The sequence below is a fragment of the Rattus norvegicus genome, chromosome 1 (assembly GCF_036323735.1).
Source record: "Rattus norvegicus strain BN/NHsdMcwi chromosome 1, GRCr8, whole genome shotgun sequence".
Taxonomy (NCBI): Eukaryota; Metazoa; Chordata; class Mammalia; order Rodentia; family Muridae; genus Rattus; species Rattus norvegicus.
Genome location: NC_086019.1, coordinates 256,542,450 through 256,560,532, shown reverse-complemented (window position 1 = coordinate 256,560,532; position 18,083 = coordinate 256,542,450). Strand labels below are relative to the sequence as shown.

At 44.2% G+C, this 18,083-nt stretch overlaps 1 non-coding gene across 1 annotated transcript; it reads left to right on the top strand.

Moving 5' to 3' along the window:
• The first annotated feature begins 17,699 nt into the window (after positions 1-17,699).
• Rnu6-982 (RNA, U6 small nuclear 982) lies at positions 17,700-17,803 on the top strand. The gene has a single exon (XR_005499981.1). It is a non-coding gene; the product is annotated as a U6 spliceosomal RNA (small nuclear RNA).
• The last annotated feature ends 280 nt before the right edge of the window (positions 17,804-18,083 follow it).

The following is an 18,083-nucleotide window of genomic DNA, read 5'->3' as shown; positions in this document are numbered from 1 at the left end:
GGCGGAGCCCCACCGGAGGAGAGACGTGCGATTGGCTAGCTTGACCGTAGCGGGCGGATGTGCTTTGTCCAATTCCGACTACGCGTGCGCGTAGGCCCACGAGCCTCAGCCACGGGGCGGGGCGGGACCAGGGGGGAGGCGGGCGCGGCTCGTGATTGGCAGGACTGGCCGGCGCGCTCCAGGGCTCGGCCACGCGCGCAAGGCCGCCAGGCTAAGGGTGGCTTCCAAGGCAAAAAATAGTGTCAGGCCTTTGGACGGGCCTGAGGGGGGCGCGCTTCCGCTCGCCACTTCCTACGAGGGTTGCTGTGCCAGCCGCCTTCCCAAGCAGCTTCCCTTGGGGGAAGGGAGAGGGGTGCATCCTCTGGGTAATGGGCCTGAGAGCACCGCCCCCGCGCGCCCGCCCCCTGGCAGTCTCCGCTTTCACAACAGCAGAGGCTTTTCCTCAGACGTGGCAGGACCGGAAGCCGCGGGGCCCGTTTGGCTCCCTGCTGGCGAACGCTTCCTTAGCCTTTTGTGGTCTGTTTGGAAGCCAGCTTGATAGGAATCTATCCCGGCGTCTCTGCACGTGCAGTAGAGAGCATCTCCAGCTTGCTTTGCAGTCTCGCCCCTTTATTTTGGTCTATGCCCACTGGCTTCACTTGTTTTGGTCCAATCTGAGAAAATGTAACCTAAGGAAGTGTATTATGGCGCAGGACAGGAAGCGGGACTGTCGATCCGATCGGGTCGGTCTAGCATCCAGAAGTTTGAGAACTAGATCCCGGGGTGCCCCTAGGAGGCCCCTTGCTAGACGCTGGGGAGCCCCTGGGAGGCCCCTTGCTAGACCCTGGCTCGACTCCTGGGAGGCCCCTAAGAGGCCCCTTGCTAGACCCTGGCTCGACTCCTGGGAGGCCCCTAGGAGGCCCCTTGCTAGACGCTGGGGAGCCCCTGGGAGGCCTCTGGCTAGACCCTGAGAGGCTGCAACGCCTTCTGGTGTTAGGGATGTTCTGTTGCTATGCAACAGCAAAGTGAACTAGCTTGGGTGGAGCACTGGGTGTAGAGAAGTCAGCTGAGTAACCTGTGAGTCACTGGGAAGTTTGTGAGAGAGGACAAATCTCTTTCCGAATATCTGCTAATGGTGGCTTTAAAGTAATCCGAAAGAAGTGGTCGGAATCCTACGCAGTCAGTTATAAATACAGAACCTAACGAAACTTTTGGAGGTGATTAGATCTGCAAATGTTGCAGTTGCCTAGATTCCAGTGCTGGCATTGTGGTTTTTTATTTGCTTTGTTTTTGCTATAGCGTGTACGTAATGTGGACGTGTACCTCATTTTGATGGTTTGATAAATGAGAATAATATCTACCTCCTAGAGACAGAGAAATTAAATGATAATTTATGAGAGGTAGCTAGGTACCAAAAGAACAAAGAAACATTTAGCAGCTTTATTCAAGCTTATTCATCATTTCCTAATTGACTTGAAGCTTTTACCACTTACCTTTCCCAAAAGCACGGATTTTTAAAATTAGTGCTATGATATTTAAAATTCCACACATCTTAAGCCATAATTACCAGAAAACTTTGAGCCTTCACATATGGACATTAATAAATTAATGTTCCACCCCTAAATGTTTAAGAACCATATAAATTAACCTTATGGACTTTAGAACAGCAAAGCAGGATTCATAATTTGGGGAGAGAGTTTGCTTTGTTTTGTTTTACGACTTTTCAAGACGGGATTCCTTTGTGTAACCTCCCTGGCAGTTCTGGACCTCGCTATGTAGACCAGACTGGTCTGGAATTCACAGAGATCCTCCTGCGTCTGTCTCCTGAGTGCTGAGATTATGAGGAGGGCAGTAGAATGCGTGATTTTATGATACAAGTGTTACTCACTAATTCATAGATCACTCTGTACAATAATTTCTTCCCATTTTTTCCTTGATATGAGTTCATCTCATTACAAAAGAGCAGGCTCACTTGCCTTGACACTTGAAGCCCAGTGCACACTGCATATTCAGGATGCCTTGAGGCGTAAGGGTGAGTTGTTTTTGTACGTCTAAAATCAGCTGCTCCCAAATTCTTTTATTATTACAGCCTCATCTTAGAGCTGACTGACTGCATAGAGGAAAACAACATCTTCCCTTGCAGATGTTCTGACTTGTTTTTATGTGAAACTGGTATATTAAATGAAGACGGGCCAGACTTTCAAAGGACCTGTGAACTAGCTCTCAGGAAAACCTGTGTGTCCGTTGGCCGTTCTCTCTTCTGTGTGCTTTTAGGTGTCAATGGCCTTCCCATATGTTTGTGTTTTGCTTACCATACTCAAGTTAGTGCAAAGGATCTGGAATGTGTATAAATTGTCCCTACACAAATGGAGACACAGCTCTGTGCTAGGATGCTTGCCTGTCATTCATGAGGCCCCGGGTTCGAACATTAGCCCTGGGGTTGGGGGACAGGGACTAAAGTAACCATTATAGTTTCCATGTTACTTTAGACAAATATTTTCCTGTCTTTAGTGACCTGAAACCTATTTGCCTACAAAGAGTTTAGTCTTTGTCACCTAGGACATTTTTACTTTCGTATGACGTTTTCAAGAGGTAAAACGTGCCAGAGCCAGAGAACAAAGACTCCTTACCCTACCACAGAGAACAATGGGAGAATTGTCCCAGGATTCAGGAATAATAGTAATTACTATCATCCGAAGTCAGACTTTCTCTGTGCTTTTGAGTTTCTTCAATTCCCGAGGCTACTGTTGACTCCATTATTATTCACCAGGGAGTGGTAAAATGTGTCTTCCATCGAGCCCTGATTACTGTTGATGGATGATGACATGGGCCTAGAAGTCTTTATGAGGTTTTGGTTTTAGTGTTCATTTTTCTTAAGATTTTATTTATGAGGGTTAGGGATTTAGCTCAGTGGTAGGGCGCTTGCCTAGAAAGCGCAAGGCCCTGGGTTTGGTCCCCAGCTCCGAAAAAAGAAAGAAAAAAAAAGATTTTATTTATTATTATAAATAAGTACACTGTAGCTGTCTTCAGACACACCAGAGGAGGGCATCGATCTCATTACAGATGGTTGTGAGCCACCATGTGGTTGCTGGGAATTGAACTCAGGACCTCTGGAAGAGCAGTCAGTGCTCTTAACCACTGAGCCATCTCTCCAACCCTTTAGTGTTCATTTTTTAGTGCAAAAAAACAATATTATGTAGTCTTTCCCCCTCTCCCCTGCTCACCATTTCTCTCTTTCTTCCTATGCAACAAAAAGGTATTTTTAAGCACCGTCGAAATGTTCAGATTTCTTTTTCTTTTAACCTTTCAACTTTAGCATTTTCTAAATCCTAGCATGAGCGTAGCATGATTTGTTTCATAGACTTTTCTATATTGACAAAAATTTTGTCTCATGAAGACATAGCTAATATCCAAAAGATTTTTTTCCTTAAGATATAAACACTTGCAAAACTATGATTATAAACCATCTAAGTGAAGAATTACATAAAATCCACACAGTAAAGTTGATGTACAGCACAAAAAAAAAAAAAAAAAAGATTCAGTAGGGGCTGGAGAGATGGCTCAGCGGTTAAGAGCACTAACTGCTCTTCCAGGAGTCCTGAGTTCAAATTCCAACAAACACATGGTGGCTCACAACCATCTGTAATGGAATCTGGTGCCCTCGTCTGGTGTGTCTGAAGACAGCTTTAAAAAAAAAAATAAAAAGAACATTCTAAAAAAATTCAGTAGGTTTTTCTTAACTATTTACTATGACCTTTTCTTATTGTGTGGAAATGGAAAAATACTTTCAAACACTCTTGTCTAGGTTTCTCTTGCCAGCAGCATCTTATAGACCTCTCCATGATGTGGAAGATGGGTACCTATTGCTTTGTCAATTCTTAAGTTTCCTTTTGAGAAATCGACCCTGTGTTGTTTCTTGTTCTTTCTTTGTTGCCTAAGGATCTCACGGGAAATTCAAGAATGTGTGGTCAATCTATTTTTAGAGATTATCAAATACCATAGGGTGACCTCTGTACACTATATATATACATATATATATAAGTGTATATATATATATATATATCACTATTCTTCAGGTATATCAATCATATACCAATCATGAAGGAATTGTATTTTAAACCACAAGATGAAAGGCCTCTTAGTAATTCTAGGCATCTGTAAGATGTTCGCCTCACTAAATAGGATGGGTGCCTAGACTGAGGAGATAACATGATGAGGAAGGTCAATATTATTGCTGTGACAAAACCTTTCCAACACAGGGCACCTGGGAAAGCTTCTAAGGTGCAGAATAACAAACAAAAACCCAATGAGTTCCTGCTTTTTCCTCTTACCAGATCTGGTTTTTGTTCAAGTTCGTTACAGACCAGAGTATCTAGGATTCACTGCTGTTGCCGGGCGAGCTTCTCCCTCAGAGAGGACTAGGGAGATCCGGGTTGAGTGATGATGGTGATGGAGGAGGTGGCCGTGTGGTTGAGAGAGCAGGGGTGGCAGGAGTATGAGGCTATGAGAAGAGAAAATAAAGGTAGTGCTCAGGATCACTTCCTCCTCAAATCCTGAAATGTCACCCCCGAATTCGGCTGAGGAAAGAAAAAGTCCATGTAACCTAAATTCACGTATTTGATCTCTGTTGTGTACTCTACATCTCTACATCATCAAAGCTTGTCAAGGTATGGAAGAGTAGGAACCACGCGGCAGTAAGATCTAAAGCACAGTGATCTCTTACCTCCCATTTCCTGCTTTCCCTTCCAACTAGGGATGTCCCCAATAAAACTTCTACCCTCAGCACTGAAACAGTAATGAGAGGCAGGGAGAGAATTCTGAACTGACATGTTTACCAGCACATCAAACAGATTTCAAGACTGTGAAATTATCACGGGAGCTCTCCTCTCGCAAACTTCAGTGTGGTTAAAGATGATTATAAGACAAGACCTGTGCCTCAAGGATTTGCAGCTGGGGCTTGGGCAGGCTCACGTCTTCATTCATCTTCCTGCTTCCCGGAGTCTACTCACTGTTCTGTGTCCTGCTCTGTGTCCAAGTCCTACAACTTGTCAGCGATATTGTTAACTAGCTTTCTAGCCCCGTTACACTTCTGGTGTCATCAGTAAATAACACACAGCCTAAGGATGGTGCTGGTGGCCCAGAATTGGTATGACTTCACTAATTTTTTTAATTAATTTTTAAAAAGATTGTATTTATTCATACACACACACACACACACACACACACACACACATATATATATATATATATATATATATATATATATATATCACTGTCACTGTCTTCAGACACACCAGAAGAGGGCATCGGATCTCTTTACAGATGGTTGTGAGCCACCATGTGGTTGCTGGGATTTGAACTCATGACCTCTGGAAGAGCAGTCAGTGCTCTTAACCGCTGAGCCATCTCTCCAGCCCTGACTTCACTAATTTTTGATAGCAATATATATATATATATATGTGTGTGTGTGTGTGTGTGTATGTCTTTGCCATAGATATTTTTTTTACACAAAAACAGTTCTCATCTCACAGGGAATAAGAAATAATTTATTTTGGATCCAGATATGAGTGACAATTTCCTGGGAACACAGATTCAGGCTGCCCCAAACACCATGTTCCAGTTCTAACCAGGCAGGCTTCTCTGTTGACTGTCTAATGTAGTTGTAGCTCCCCGAACCCCTGAACTTCAGTACACAGCTTTATGGAAAAGAGGCATAGGATAGATCTTACCTGGTCCTCATGGCTTTACCCAGCTATTTGGGTTCTGTTAACACAACATGAAGAAAGGTGATGCCTTGCCTTCAACAATGCAAACCTCTAACTCAGTTTCCAATTAGTTCTGCTTCTTGCTAATGGCTTCCCTTCTAGCTACTATTATATTGCCTCTCAAGCACCCCCATGGTCCCACTTCCTCGAAGTCAAGTGTCCTTTCCTGACATGCCCTTTTAGCCCCTTCAAGGAAAAAACTCTTCCCCAACGCCCAACCACACAAACTCAGAGAGGACAGTGACATCACTACATCTCCTCCTTGCTCTGTTGGGACTTCCCGACCTACACCCTTCTGTGAGTGCTGGATGTTGGAAATGCAGCTGACTACATGGCCGGTGCAGGAGTAGCACTGTGAGGAAGTTTGGATCTCTCAGCCTTTTAATCTATCATTTAGCAGTCAACATCCCAAGATATTAAGGACGATAGATTTGGAATTTAGATTAGCAGGCAGCTAAGCACATACACACATTAGTTAAACAAATCCCTACGAAACTACAAATTACAAGCTACACGTGAGTTAAAAAGAAGCCAGCCTCACTGTGGATTGGCGTCCTCTGAAATGCCTTCGTAGCCCCTCTGGGCCACTGAAACAGAGTTTTGAACTTGTGTGCACACGTTTGAGATTTTTGTAAAGTTGCCAAATCTTCAGCACAACAATAATTAGCATAAGGCTTGTGTAATTAAACTACGCCGAAAGGAATGAATTTGAATCTTTGGCAAGGTGCTCTCTTCTCTTGAAGAAGAAGAGAGAGGAGAGGAGGAGACAGGGGAGGAGGCAGAGGAGGAAAGTAGGATCAGAGGTTCATATTTTCCTCAGGGCCACTTGCCACAGGTTTTGAAGCTAACCCCGTGTCATTCCATAACTCCCTACAGGGACAGTTTCTTTTCGGGTATTGTTTTTCGGCACTAATTTTCAGAATGGATCGATCAACTCATTTTAAAAATCAACAGCACCCTGTCTGCAATAAATGCTTCCTATTTTTACAACATAAAAGATCCCATCTTATAATTTTTTTTCCTTCCTTGTGATACAATTAAGCTTCCCAGAACGAATAAAAGAACATTTATTCCAGAGGGGAAAAAAAAGTTCAAGACTATCAAACAGGAGGTAGAGTGAATGGGTACCTGGCGGCTTGATCTGGACAAATGAAAACCCTGGCACGTCCCATGTTTGAAAGACCCCAGGTAAGGACTGGGTGAATTAGGGAGAGTATTCTGGAAGCTGGGATTGAGTGCTGGCGTGTTAGCAGCTCCCAAAGCAGCCCTCCCAAACCCAGCCCCTTTCCGTCAGTGATTGTTCAAGCACATTCCGGAACCATGTGTCCCCAAATGAAGAGAGGCCTCGAAATTGTTCAAACACTCTTTCGCCAAAACCTTCGTGGGAGGGCACAGGGAGAGAGGCAGAGACAGAGACAGAGAGAGACAGAGAGAGGGAGAGAGAGGGAGAGAGACAGAGACAGAGAGAGAAAGAGACAGACAGAGAGACAGAGACAGACAGAGAGACAGAGACAGACAGAGAGAGATAGACAGAGAGACAGAGACAGAGACAGACAGACAGAGACAGACAGAGACAGACAGAGACAGACAGAGAGACAGACAGAGAGAGACAGACAGACAGAGAGACAGAGACAGACAGAGACAGACAGAGGCAGAGAGAGAGAGACAGACAGAGAGACAGAGACAGACAGACAGACAGACAGAGAGAGAGAGAGAGAAACTGTTTCTTGCTATGAAGCAATTCTGGTTCTAGAACACTTATTTTTTTTCATAGCAAATTACTGACTTGTTTATTCCATGAAGTTAATTATTCTGCAGATTCAAACTGGATTTTGAGATACAAGCAGCAGACCAAATGGTATTAATTTTGAGTACATTGGCGTAACTAAATTCTGGGGAAGTCATGTTCTTAAGGCCTTTTCATATCAATGGACATAAATGCTTATAGGACATCAATATTCTGCCATTAATAATGGGAATGCCATTAAGCAGGGGCCACAGATACATGTGTGCATTTTGAGGAGGGGGTGTGACGCCATCATAACCAGGTGTAGCCTGACTACACCTTGTACGTTTGATAAGCTGCACTTTATGGTAGGAAAAGTTTGAATGGGTTCGGTGGTCAAGCCTTGCTCCTTTGCGTTTCCATTTATGCTCTAGACCTCGTCTGTGTTGATTCACTGTGTGCACTGAGTTGGGGGCGGGATGGGTTGTGGTACCAGTGGGGGAGGGGAGGTTGCTCAAATCTTTTCTAAATAGAGATGCTCACGGGCTGTGGGTCTGAGACCGGTGGGGAAGTCTTTGGAGATTTGCGGTTGGGTGTGTAAGTTTTGCCGTATAGAAATGATACTGGCTGTGTTTGCAATATTTCCCCTTCTTGTTTTCTCCCAACGACAAGATGGCTTCAGCATGGAAGAGGAAGGAATTAATCAGAGGATCTGAGCTCTTTTTCTGAGTTGACCTTGCAGCCAATTACGGATGTTCCCATTAGCAAACACAATGCAACTCCTCACCCTTAGTTCTCTCTTTTATGGGATTTTGGACAGAATGGGGTCGCTATCCAAATCTGTGCTGCCGTGGCTCCAATTTGGATGTGTTTTGGTACTGCAGAAACCATCAGTTTCCTCCAGAGAAATGGTTATGGGTAAGGTGTCCTAGAAACGAGGACTAGGATAACACAACACAAGATACACTAGTGTCTGTGGAGAGAAAGTAAACATATATTAAGGATTTCACAGATTGTGTACTACACAGATTCGACCAGAACCAGTCCTGGAGAGTGTTAGCATAGAAATATTTTCCTTCATGACCTCCCTTCCTTAGTTATTCATTGAGACAGGGCTTCATTATGTAGTCTAGGCTAGTCATTAACTCTTCTATGTATGTTTTCACTTATATATGTATCTGTGTATGCGCCATGTGTTTGCAAAAGCCTGTGGAGGCCAAAAAAGGCATCAGATCTCTTGGAGATGGAGTCACAGGCAGGTGTGAACCAACCAACATGGATGCTGGGAACCAACTTGGGTCCTTTACAAGAGCAATAAGCACCCTTAACCACTGAGCCAGTGGTCTCTCCAGTGGCGTACAACTATTGATCTTCTTGTCTCATTCCCAGAGTGCTAAGATTTCAGATAGATTGAAGACCACTCTTCGTAGATCATCTTCCCAACCCTTCAGACTAATTCTCATCAGGAAATCCTCGTCATTCCAGACATGTTCCTAATGTCTAAAAACAGAAATCTTAAGGGAGAAAAGATTTGGGGTTTGTAGTCATTTGTTTGGTTGGTTTTGTTTGCTCACAGTTTCAGAGGTTTGGTTTGCTCAGTCCATGGTTGCTTTGCTCTGTGTGCTTGGGTAGGATATCATGATTGGCTGAGGGAAGGACAGAAGGGATTCTTTACCTCATGTCAAACTGGAAGCAGAGAGCAAGTGAGAGACGGGGGTCCAAGTATATCCCCTCAAAGATATGGCCCCAGAGATTGTCCTCTAACTAGATCCCACCTCCAAGTTTCCAGAGCCTCCAAAGTAGCTCTACCACTTGGAAAGCAAGCATTCAGCAAGTGAACCTGTGGGGAGACTTCATATTCCAGCCATAATGCTGTAGGGTATCCAGAGAAGACTGCTCCCATGCACTTGGTTTCATCTTTCATCTGGGACATCATGGATTGGCACCTGCAGGTTGACAAGAGGTCATCATCAAGCAGGATTGATGGATGACGGTGGTGGGTTTCTCAAACCTGACTCAAGGGTGGTCCAGAGTAGGGCCTAGTACTGATTCACACAGGCATTAGACAGCCAGCATTCTGTTGTTTCTCAGAGGAAGGCCTCAAGGGCACGGAGTATTGTGGTTATATTATCTTGACCCAGTGTTAACCTTTTTGGTTTTTTTGTTTTGTGTTAGACCAACAGTAGCTGCCTCAGGTCTTAGATAGGTGGGCCATCCTGTGGCTACAGGTACATCACAAGGCAATTCCATGGCCTCAAAGTTTGGGTTAAACCCCCTTTTGTCTTTTGTTTTATAGACAAACGGGTTTAGTACATCAGGAAGTATGAGGGCAGGAGCTGAAGTCAGAGTTGGGTCTTTAAAGCTTCAAATGTCTTTGTTTAATCTCAGTCGAGATTAGGGGCTTAGGGCCTCTCTTTGTGCTGGTGTATAGAGGACTTGCTAATTCTACAAGCTGCTAATCAGAGACCTCGATATCCTGCTGCTCCTAGGAACTCTTGCGTCTGCCTCTTCATCTTTAGAATTGAGATCTGGGGGATAGCATCAATTCTATTCTGGAGAGGTTCCTTTGGCCTCCCCTCAGCTGGCAGTCAAGATAGGTAGCTTCTGATGCACAAAGTTGGGCTTTCAAGGTCTGTAATTCTTGGAGCAGTTCCTTGGTGGTCCTTTTATACTTTATTTTAGCTTAAGAGGCTACAAGGAACTCATTTACATATTGTAGCATATGGTCTGTGGGAAACCTCTAACAGAAAGGCAGGAGGTCCGCATTTAGTGTCTCATCAAACAGGATTGGAGGTTTATAAAATATTTGAGGCAACTTGGTTCATGCAGATTGCCTACTGTAACCTCTCTCAGAATCTGTCTATTTAAAAGCAAAGACAGGTTGACTGACCTCTGCCAATGGTAGGCTGAAGCCTGCGTCTTTCAGGTCCAAGACACTGTGCACCTGTTACTCCAGAGGAATCAGACTCATGAGATTCAAAGGTCCCGGGTTTCTTCATAGGCAGGAGAAACGTATCCCAGTATGACCAATGGAGCACAAGGATGTCTATCTCTCTCCAAAGCCAGGCAATATGGACTGCAAGTTTCTTTTTGTTTCCTTTTTGTCTTTGGGTATTGTTTAATCTGGATGGAGGTAACTGAACTGGTTAGTCGAAAAATTACAGGAACTTGATGTTGGGCCAATCCTGGGGCACTGGTTTCTGCCCATACCCCGGGAAATCTTTGTTGTCAATCTGAGAGATAGTCTAACTATATCTATTGATTGGAGACAGAACTTTCATCTAGGAGATACTCTTCTGACAGAGGGTAAGAAGCTGGGTATCTGTAAGCATAACCATGTCTCATCATCATCAGAGGTGACAATGGCTTTCAGTTTATACAGAGCGTCTTGTCCCAATCACTTGACAAAGCTTTGAGCTACCTCTGTCAACTGGGATCTACCTAGACCTTTATATTTTCTAACTTTTTAAAGGTTTTTTTCTAATATCTGGAGCCAACTGGGTGACAATGAAAATCTTTTTAGCAACTGCCTTTAATCCTTCTAGACAGGACCTAGCGAACATTGTTTAAAGTCTCCGTGGTCAGTGTCAGGCAGAAGGGAAAACCTGTTCTGTCCAGGCTGCATTGTCTTGCCATGATCCCCTCCCCTGACCTGGGAGTGGTCTTTTTACTTTTTTTTTCAGAGGATGGTGGGATTTGAGTTTCCCAGTTATATAGATCATTGGTTGAGAAGAAGAAATGAATCATGATAGAGGAAGGTGTGGAACTTTCTCTTTTCCTTTGAGCTCAGCCCAGGGGAACTCTTTTTTTTTTACCCTGGGTGCTTAGAGCAGGTTGGGGAGCAGAGAGAGTGCATGCATACCTTGGAGAACTCTTTCCCCAGCCCTGTGTGCATTCCCTTTAGATGGCAGGAAGGCCCAACCCTTCCTCACCTCCACACAGGGACTGGGTCTAACCCTGAGCATGGAGTCAACTGAGCGCTTCACGAGGCAGGGGATTTGGGGATTTTACTATGACCTGACAGAGCCAAAAAGATTCGGATCCCCAATAAGAAAGAGCAGGTCTTAAGCCAGGGTAGGTCTCAGAGAAAGTCGCAGGTCAATACATGGAAACAGAACTAACAGAAATCCATAGAAAGACACACACACAGAGGGGGGAGAGGGGGAGGGGAAGGGGAGGGGAAGGGACAACCAGGGGTGGCTACCACACATCCATACACATGAACAGACTGGGAGAATCTAATGACATCTCACATGGATCCTGGACACTGTGTCACCTGCCACCCCTGCCCAAGGTACCTTAACCAGACTCACCTCCGGGGATGACAGACCAGGCGACTTTCTAATTGATTTCTTTTGAGGTGGAGGTGTCAGACCCACTCAAAGCATTGGGCAGTGATTGATCAAAGGGAGTGGAAGGGATTAGGGGTCACATCCCCTAACTGAGGCTGCGCACCCCCTTGGAGCTCCTTGACCTCAATCTTCCCTACTCTGAGGGACTCTTTGACTCTTAGTGTCTTGAGTTCTGGCCTCTGGAGATCTCAGTAGGCGCTCTAGAAATGTCCTAGGGTATCCACCGAAGAAGACTGTTTAGGCATGGGTTTAAGCCAGTACAAAGTATTTATTAGTTAGCCAGCTACTGCCCTTGGTGTTTGGGATCCCAGTGCAGCACTAAGCCTTCCTCCTCATGGGCTTTTAAGCACAAGAACCATATTCTAGGCTGACATACTTCAGTTAACAAGCACAGTTTGCAGAACTACAGAAGCCAGAAAGCAAGGTTGGTGCATTTAGAGACTGTCCCAGAACTATGTACTTTGATAGAACAGGTCTTTGTTTTCACTTTGACAAGTGGTACTGTCTACATGTTGAATTTTCTGATATGACCTGAATAGTACTTGCATTATGGCGTCAGTTGTGCTAAGTAAGGTGTTGAGACCTACTAAGAGATAAGGCGTCAGTCCATTATTCCAGCTATAAGAAAACAAGTCAGACAATACAGTGTAAGTAAATGTTGGGTAGCCCACAGAAATACCGATTTTAAATTCAAGCTTGTATGTATACAAGTACCTATTGGCCTATGTCACTCCGTTAACATACAAATATTATTTGTCAATTAAAAATACAACTTAGAGGGCTGGCATGGTTGCTCAGTGGTTAAGAGCACTAAGTGTTCTTCCCAAGGTCCTGAGTTCCATTCCCAGCAACCACATGGTGGCTCACAACCAGCTGTAATGGGATCCAATGCCCTCTTCTGGTGTGTCTGAAGACAGTGACGGTGTACATACATGAACTAAATAAATTTTTAAAAATTACAACTTAGGAAAATATACAAGTTTGCTATGCCAATAGAACAATATCTAAAAAGATAGAAGAGTCTCTCAGGAATGACAGGAGAAGGCACATGTTTAATGTCTCTGAAAAACAGGTGTTTGATCTGTCCCATTTATCATTTTATTTGCCTGAATTTGTCTTGCCCCTCACTCCCAGCACTCAGGAGGATAAAGCAGGAGAGTCAGGGTTCGGAGCTAGCCTTGGCTATAGAGAAGAACAATTCTAAAGATACGTAAACATCCCCAAGCCCAACAAATACTTTTCGAATACCTACTATGTTTGGCCATTTTCTTGCTATATGATGTTAGGATTAAAGGGGCCATTATGCTTCAAATGACAAGGTCGGGAATGCTAGAGAGAACTGAGACGTCTGGGCATGGAAAAACCAAGCTGACCAGGTGACGTGAAGGACCAGACTCCAGGAGAAAAGGAACAGAGTCAGTCTTAGTCTTGGCAGCCTCTGACTGGCACCACTAGGCCTCCTTGAAGAACATATACAGGCACTGTTTCCCTTCCAGATTGTTCTAATTCCTCTAACACAACTGACTAAATTGCACGTAAGGATGGGATAACCATGGACCACCCACAGACAAGGGGATAGATATGGGGGGGTAACAAAGGAAAATAACCATTGCACTGTGGGCGCTGTGTCTCCTGGAAGATGCCTTTTGGAGGTTGAATGTCCTTGACATTGCAGTTGGGCTGTTCCCACTGTATCAGAAAGTAGGGCACGTGGACATCTGCTCACACACTCATAACGGCTAGTCTTGGTTGTCAACGTGCCTCCATCGAGTCTAGATCTTTGAGTTAGGAAGACACACCTCGAATCCAGATCTTTTGAGCATGGAAAAGACACACCTTACTCTGAACCTTGAGACAAGAAGACACACTTTTAATGCATATCTAATCTGGGCCACACTTTCTTCTGGAAGACTGTAGAGACATAAAAGGAAGCTTGTGCCTTTTGCCTGCTTGCCCTCGCCTTGCAGATGAGTCCATTCACTGGTATCAGAGCAGCAGTCCTCAACCCAAGGGTTGTGACCCCCTTGGGGGTTGAGTGACCCTTTCACAGGGATCACCCAAGGCCATCAGAGAGCACATATGTTTATATTACAAAACATATGACAGTAGGAAAATCATAGCTATAAGCTAACAATGGAAATCATTTCTGTGGCTGGGCATCACCACAACATAATGAACTATATCGAAGTGTCACAGCATTAGGAGGGTTGAAATCCACTACATTAGAACCTACTTCTTCAGGATTTTAGAGTGCACTAAAGACCAGCTGAGACCTTCAGCCTCATAGACTGAGCAGCTACTGGACTCTCGGACTTTCCATTCACAGCCAGCCTTTGTTGGATTAGCGGGACCACAGCCTGTAAGACATTCTAGTAAAACTTCCTATGTGCGGAGAGACTCATCTTAGAAGTTGCTACTCTAGAGAACCCTGACTAACACACAAAAGGTCTGCATCTTCATTATGGGATTCATGAAGTCATGAATACGGCTTACATTGTGGCTTCTAAACCCCTCTCCTGTTGTGTAGATCACGGCAGAAAATACTCCAAAAGGAAGATCTAGTCCACCATAGTTTGTGACAGAAAAAGAGTCACCTTACCTAATGAGCATGTCACCCTTGTCGTAAGTTCCTTAAAACTTCTTTTAAACCCACAGCACAGACACCAATACACCTCTGTGCCTTGGGACTCCAGTTCTTTAGAGTGCTCTGCTCAGCTTCTCCAACTAAACTGCCCCCTTGCTGGATAAATTCTCACTTAAACACTGTCTCTTGACTGAATTCATACCTGTGACGACTAGAACAGAGAGACCCCATGTCTGCCACAGTATAACAAGGTGAGATATGACTTTAGTTCGTGTTTTTCTACACACCTTTAATCCAGATCTTTTGCGCCAGGAAAATCCAGATCCACAGCACCTTGACCATCTATGGAGCTGTGTGGCTGCCCACACCTTGTCTGCCGAGTTGGAGCTCCAAAGAAGACTGTTTAAATGTCCCTGGACAGCCCGGGTTGGTCCTCTCCTCAGCTCTCATACCTTAAAGGTGTATTTCTTCATAAATACAGTTTTAAAACAACAAAATGTCTGCCGCCTGTAGTTCTACTTTTTGGGGTTTACTTACAAATGAGGTTTAAGAGGATACCTGGTCTCACTCTATATGTGAGCATCCCAAGGAATAGGCACAAGGAGAAACGGGGACGTCAGAGGAAGGATGCCCTGCTGTAGCTACATGCTCCACCAGTCCCTGAAAAGCAAGAACAAGCAATGACCATCTCGCAGCTGAGCAGGGAGCTGCTCAACCCCTTGGAAACCACAATCCTTAACTCTTGACTGAGAAATTCCCTGAAGCTCAGAGTTACTTGTCTATTTCTCTCGATAAGCAGAACACACACCCATCTGTTGATCAGCCTTGGGCAACAACCTTCATCAAATGATAGAGCTTGGTGCTATTTTTTTTGGTGTCTATCCTCCTGTGTTTCTCTTGCTCATCCCGAGGTGTGACAAGGACTAGGGGATTTCATTATTCAGATACATAGACAGGCTTGAAGAATAAAGCTTTACTTTAGGGTCCAGCTTTTCTGGATGATCTCATCCTACTGAGCACCTGGATGAAAACATCGGTTTGAGCCAAGCATTGGTTTTGTAAATAATGCTTTACATTGAAGGAGCTATCATAATTATACATTTAGTTTGCCCTTTTTGCTTATTTTTGTCTTAATTGCTGGTGTTATTACTGGAAGTGAAACTGATAGGCTAACAGAAATTAGATATAGCAATTCCACTTTCTGGTGACAGTTAGATTTCTCTTCTTAAATGCTTGATAGTTAACTTTACCATTTCCGGTTTATTTACTTTTGTCTATGTACGTGTGCCTGCTTCCCTGCATGCCCACCATGTGAGTGCAATACCTATAGAGGCCAGAAGAGAGCACTCGATCCCACAGAACTGGAGTTACATGCAGTTGTGAGCTGCCCAACATGGGCGCTGGGGAACAAACCTGGGCCCTCTGCAGTATTAACAGCCGAGCCATGTCTCCAACCCCTAGTTTTACGTCCAAAAGCAAGGAGAATTCAGAATTCTTTGGGAAATTTTTCTTAGAAAGGTCTTCTTTCTTATTGTAGCTTCTGACCCCTTAGTGTTGTAAGACTATCATAAACAGGCTGAGGATTTAGCTCAGTGGTAGAACGCTTACCTAGGAAGCGCAAGGCCCTGGGTTCGGTTCCCCAGCTCCAAAAAAAAGAACCAAAAAAAAAAAAAAAAAAGACTATCATAAACAAGGCCTTGAGTCCACGGAACCTTTCCCTGTGCTCTTCTCTGCCTGGGACTTAACTGGATCCTTTTTTTCCTCTTAAGTAAACAACAACAACAACAAAACCAACTCAAGAGGCATAAAAAAGAATGATCAAACTGAGTAAAGGAGTAAGTTTTTTTTAATGTCCATGGGTGTTCTGCCTACATATATGTCTATGTGAGGCTATTCAGCCCCCTGCAACTAGAGTTAAAGACAGGTGTGGGCTGCCATATGTGTACTGGGAATTGAACCCAGGTCCTTTGGAGGAGCAGGCAGTGCTCTTAACCACTGAACCTTCCCTCCGTCCCCCTGGTTATTACTGATATAATGAGCGTGATAGTAACAAAATGAAACATTTGAAACATACATGACCAGCCAAACAGACAGTTGTGACACGCACTGGCTCCACAGGGAAAGTGCTTGCTATGCAAATCTGTGTTCATGTCCCCAGCATCTACATAAAAAGCAGGGTCTGGGGCCAGCACACAGCTCAGTGGGTAGAGGCACTCGCTGCCTGAGGATGCAAAGTTGATGCTCTGAGTTTGATCTCTGGAACTCAAAAGTGGAAGGAGAGAAATGATTCTACAACTGGCCTCTGACCACCATTACCTGTGCCATGGCACGTGTGCGTAACACACACACACACACACACACACGCACACGCACACGCATGGGGGGTAGGGGAGGGGGAGGGGCAGGGAGAGGGGGAGGCGGAGGGAGGGCGAGGCCTTTAATTCCAGAATGCTAAAAGCTCAGACAGGAAGGTGATGAGCTGGAGGCCGGATAAATTTGAGAAACTTTCTCAAAACAAAACACAAAAAGCACTGGAGAGGGGTGTGGCTCAGTGACAGGGCGTTCACACAAAACAGAAGACATAATATATAATGATGGAAGGGAAATTAGTGATTAAAGAAGCTTCCTTATCTGACAAAGGATTTAATTTTAAGACTCGTGGTAAGTATGGTGGTGAGGTGTTGAATTTTTTTTTTCTTTAAAATCGAGAACAATCCCCAGGGCCACAAAAATTATTAAAATTCAGAATAATAAAGATGCTTCCTGCAGTCACTTCTGCTTGGGATTCTCCTGAGGGCCCAAGAGGACGTAATGAGGAAGGATAAAAGAGACATAGTGTATAAGGCTCAAAAGGAAAACAAAACATTTGCAGAAGATAGAAATGGGATTATCAAACGCCAAAACGAACCTCCAAACGAATTTCTCAACATACATACAGAAAGTTCACTACATAAAAGGTCAATACATATTAAAAAAAAAACTCTTAAACTTCTAACAGAAAATGAAATTTCAGTGGATGTGATTTCTAATAGTGCCCAACACATTAGTCATCACCCCGACGCCAGGTCCCCATTCCCAGCTACTCAGGTGCTTGAGGCCAAAAGTTGGAGCTCGGGCAGGGCAACATACCGTCCAGATAAACTATAGAACACGTAAACAGCTGTTGTAAAACAGACAAATAAACCATAAACATTAGGACATAAGAACCATATGTTTATAAAACATATAAACTATAAAATACATAAACCCATGAAATACCTTCCCAAACCCTGGGCCTTAGGAAATGGAGGTAAGTGTTTGGCTCAGTAGTGCACATACGAAAATTGAATTGAGAGCGAGATTAGCAGGGCCCCTGTGCATGGATGACACGCAAATCCATAAAACTTTCCATATTTTATTTTAAGGGGTGGGGGGACTCATGAACCAGAAGACTCTATACGTTAAAGATGTCAATTCCCTCTAGTTAACCTGTGGGTTTTGTGCAATTTCAGTGTTAAAAAAAATCTTAGCAGGTTCTAGCATGTGCATGTATTTCTGTATCGTTATAATTAAGAAGCCGGTACTGAAGTTTAACTGAAAATAGCAGCCAGGATGTCTTGGGAAAGAACAGAAAGGTCGATGCCTTGCTCCACTGGCTAATGTGACACAGAGGCAGTGCAGGCTTGGAGCTGGGGCAA